This window comes from Poecilia mexicana, unplaced genomic scaffold, assembly GCF_051168715.1.
Source record: "Poecilia mexicana isolate PSO_F unplaced genomic scaffold, ASM5116871v1 scaffold_19, whole genome shotgun sequence".
Classification (NCBI taxonomy): Eukaryota; Metazoa; Chordata; class Actinopteri; order Cyprinodontiformes; family Poeciliidae; genus Poecilia; species Poecilia mexicana.
In genome coordinates this window covers 18,294,958-18,299,774 of record NW_028263388.1, presented here as the reverse complement: position 1 = coordinate 18,299,774, position 4,817 = coordinate 18,294,958, and the positions used below count along the sequence as shown (strand labels likewise).

General features: G+C 35.3%; 1 long non-coding RNA gene across 1 annotated transcript; it reads left to right on the top strand.

Annotated features, from left to right (window-relative positions):
- The first annotated feature begins 920 nt into the window (after nucleotides 1-920).
- On the top strand, nucleotides 921-2,915 carry LOC148153707 (uncharacterized). Its single transcript, XR_015761495.1, has 2 exons — nucleotides 921-1,443; nucleotides 2,534-2,915. It is a non-coding gene; the product is annotated as an uncharacterized LOC148153707 (long non-coding RNA).
- The last annotated feature ends 1,902 nt before the right edge of the window (nucleotides 2,916-4,817 follow it).

Below are 4,817 nucleotides of genomic sequence, written 5' to 3'. Positions count from 1 at the left end.
ATCCTGGGTATAATTTTCCATGCAGTCCTGCCTGCCTGCTCCAACACACCTGAATCAAATGAGTGAAATCCCTCATGAGCACGTCACTCAACTCCACAGAGACCAAGTAATGAACCATTTATTTGAATTAGCGATGATGTAGAAGAGATGGATCTAGAGGTTGCAGGATCATAGCTCTCAAGGACAAGAGTTAGACGTTACATTTATTTTAGGACATTACATGTAGTTTATGATTTGAACACTACACTCAAAAAAATGAACTTAGGGGGTTATTAGATTAATAAAAGAATATCATGTACTTTTAACACAATAATTTCATGTTTTAAACAAAAACGTGATAAAATCATGTTGAACAAACAAGAAATTCATCAACTTAACGTTTATGAAATTGAATCATGTTGAGATAACACGATTCATTATAGCCAGACTGATCTTGTGCTGGAGGCGACGAGCGAGATCACGGCAGATCCCGCGAGATCATGGGAAATCACACGAGACCCTGCGAGATGATTGTTTTTCGTGCCAGGAAAACGCCAGCTGCAGTTTAGAGAATACTAAATTTTCCTGGCAGGATTGTGCACATATCAGTGTTGCTATGTACACTGAAAGAAATAACTCTTTGGATTAACATAAAAAAAATCATGGAAAGATTTTCCACCTGATTACTTTGCTTTATTTCAGCACTATGTAATTCTGTTACTTCAATTTAAAGCAAATGTGTTGGCTCAACTTAACTTTTGTGGTTGATTCAACTTATTTACTTTAGTTGGACCCAATGTAATTTAATAGAACCAGACCAACTAATTTGCAATGTTTTGGACCAAATAATTGACTTTACTTGATTAAGATGAATGCAAATTTAGTTGAAACCAACTTATTTAACAGTGATACCTTCACACTATGTAATTTATGTGCTCATGTCAATGGCTAACATGTGTTAACATCACATGAAGTGATGGTTAGCTGGTAATTAATCAGCGTTTTTTCTAACATTTATTGCCTGCTTGCTCCATGCTTGTGTCAAAGCACAACTGAATTGAAGTGGTTATTGCATTTATAAAAAATAACATGTTTAACAGAATTATTTTATATTTCAAAGGCAAATATGACAAAATCACGTCAAATAAACATAAAATTCAACAACCTAGCGTTAATAAAATGTATTCAAGTTGAGACAACGTGATTCAATGTAGTCAGACTAATCTCCCGCCGAAGAGGGTCTAGCGAGACCCGGAGATCACGCGAGACACTGGCGAGATTACGGAAGATCACGCGAGATGCTAGCGAAATTATGGAAGATCACGCGAGATGCTAGCGAAATTACGGAAGATCACGCGAGATGCTAGCGAGATCACGCGAGATCTTGTGTCTGGGAAAACTTCAAACTGTTCTTTCAAGAGAAGCGGGAAGATTCCTGATTTGGATCTGCTTAATTTGAAAAAGGTAAGATTCAGTCTATTTTCATCCGTCTAAATCAAAATAAAAATCGAAATAAAAAGATGCAAATTAATATCATCAGACTTTTTAAAAAAAACATTTTTTTCTATGTTCGGTCACGTTTCTATGTAATTGATGTACTCAAATCATGCTAACATCACATGAAGCAGTGTAAGGGTCACAAAGCTGCTGTCAAGACAAAAAACGGACCCCATAAATGTCACAGTTTTGCTCCTCCTCAGGTTGTTAAAACTCCCTGGAAAAAAGTTGGACTGATGTAAATTCAGCATCTGGTGCCATACAAACTCTGAAGTCTGAGGTTTAGTGGATTTTAAACACTGGGGCCAAACATAAGTCTATTTAAATGTTTTTTTATTATTATTATTATTATTTAATTTCAGTACTGTTATTATGTAGGTAAATGCAGAGTGGACATTGGATGCACACACACTTTTGTGGCTTTCTATCGTAACACAGATTCTTAATTTATTAATAATAAAAAGTATTAAATTTGAGTCAGAGGAACCTTTTTTTCTAACAGCATTGTTTCATATGCAGACAAAAATATTAAGTAACTTTACCTAAGATGTTAGTACTGATCTATTTGGAAATAACTACCACACATAGTCATGACATTTCCTCCATCCAGGAAATAAGACAGGTTCTTCATGTATAAGATGTTTGGTTTGTGTACAGAGTCAGGGCTTTGTTTGCACATAAGTAGGACTAGTTTAGAATGACAGTCTGTGTGGTGGATCCTCAGACTGTCATTTCAATTGAGGAGAACAGGCCATGGAATATGGGGCCTATTTGGGATTCATCCCTTCTCTTCATGTTTTTCCATATGAGACAATATACCGTATTTTCCGCACCACAAGGTGCACCGGATTATAAGACGATTTTTGTGAAAATGTAGAAAATATGGTACCTTTTCTAAATGGTAAATCTTACCACTGGACTCACAATTAACACAGACAGGTCTTTGATGGACCTTAGCTGTTGTTGAGTCAGCCAAATAAGTGTAAAGTTATTTTTTTATTTAATGGGATGTGAAATCTCTCCCCTCCAAAACCCCACCCATGTTCTCATCATCAAGGTGCACAAATGGCCGAGACCGTCTGTGGAATATGTTATCCGACCGGAGAGTGCAGAGCCTGGCGATGCCATTGAGGATGTTGGGATTCTCCTGGACGGGGTGGAAGTGATGAACAACTTGAGCAATCTATCTTTACATGTTTTTCCAAAGACTGCAGTCGAAAACTAAATTTTAACTGTTACAGTTCGCAAAGTTGAGCGAACTTACTGACACTTTTTATGTTGTTAAGAATTTGATCTATGCTAAACACAGCCCAGTTTTTTTCTGGAAAAACAAAACTGACCTTTTGTTGTTTATTTCAACTTTCAACTCAGCTGTTTTTTGTGCTGTGTAAAAAGAAAATGGATAACAATTTTGAAAATACAGTTCATGTTGTACTTTTTCTCATTGTTGAGTGTTCTTTCTTCTTTCAGTGTGGTCTTAAAACACTTCATTTAATAGCACTTAAGAAAATGTCTTTGATTTAACATAATTCAATCATGGAAAGATTTTCCACACGATTATATAGCTTTCTTTCAGCATGAAGCATGTTTGTTCAGCTAACTTAATTTTCATGAGTTGGATCAACTTAATTAAGTAGTGTGAAGGTATCAGTGTAAAATTAGTTAGGCTGGCTCTATTAAATTACATTGGGTCCAACTAAAGTAAATAAGTTGAATCAACCACAAAAATTAAGTTGAACCAACACATTTCCTTTAAATTGGAATAACCTTAATAAATTAAGTTGAACCAACACATTTCCTTTAAATTGGAATAACCTTAATAAATTAAGTTGAACCAACACATTTCCTTTAAATTGGAATAACCTTAATAAATTAAGTTGAACCAACACATTTCCTTTAAATTGGAATAACCTTAATAAATTAAGTTGAACCAACACATTTCCTTTAAATTGGAATAACCTTAATAAATTAAGTTGAACCAACACATTTCCTTTAAATCGGAGTAACAAAATTACATAGTGCTGAAATAAAGCAAAGTAATCAGGTGGAAAATCTTTCCATGATTTTTTTATGTTAATCCAAAGACTTATTTTTTTCAGTGTAGTGCTGTTAAAGATATGAAGATCTTTACGTAAAATGTTAAATGTAAGATAGTGTGATCATTACAGATTAATAAAACATGGACATTTCCATGTAATACACAGTGCATGCACTCAATACTTATCTGCAGAGTTTGTTAGAATTGCAGCATCAATAGGGCATTGCATGGAGGTGATTATCCGAGGTTGCTTTTGCAGTGACCTTCATCTTGTCAGCATTGTTGGGTCTGGTGTCATCTTCCTCTTCACAGTACACTATGGGGTTCTATTCAGGCCTGGGACCACTGAGTAACTGTCCAGCTTCTGTCAGCATTTTACATGAACTGAAAAACAAAACAAACAAGGAAAAAAGGAGCTTTTGAGAATGCCTATGATTCTGGAGTGGCCAGCCTCCAAACATTCCTGCCCCCCTAAATACACCTGTAAAATGCATAGATGCAGTCCTTCAATTCTTTGAAGCATATGCAGCAGCTTGATCTCTCTGTGTGAAGGTAACACTCTGAATATTTAACATGTTAAGTGGTACTTGATTCATGTGGTGAATCAAGTACAAGGTGAATTTAATTGGATATGGAGGTGAATTTAATTGGATATGATGAATTTAATTGGTTATGGAAAGAGCGTAGACCAGCACAATTGATTGAAATGGGTGTCAATCAAAAAAAAAAGAAGCTGATGGCCATTTTGGCTTAATGATATGGATGCAACAGTTACACCCCAAAGACCTGGATACAGCTTCCTGTGGTTCTTGAACCATTATCTAGACTGCGGTTAACTGCTGTTATGTATGCTCTTTTTTGCTACCCCACTTTTTCCTTTCTCTCAACTTTCCATTGTCATTTTTTATTATGTGTCTTTACCAATGTGCTTTTGTGGTTTAAAATGAATTTGAAAAACCATAATTCATTTTTCCTATAAAGGTCAGTGACCATATCACACAGGCAAAGTTTAAAACACCTTAATAAAATCATATCGACTTCTTGAGAATAACTCGATAATTAACTCCTTAATGACTAGAAGTCGCTACAGTGGACAGATAATCAAAAACCGTTAATCTTGGATCTGAGTGTGTTGATAATTTCTTTGAATGTAAACCACTTCATTGGAATCTAGTATACTGATTCCTACACTGTCACCTAGTGGTCTATAAGTGTAAGTTCACAAAAATCAATTAAAACCAAAACTTACTTGGTCATTTTTTCTGTATGGGAACCTTTTAGGTAAATCTGGTAAGTTCAGACA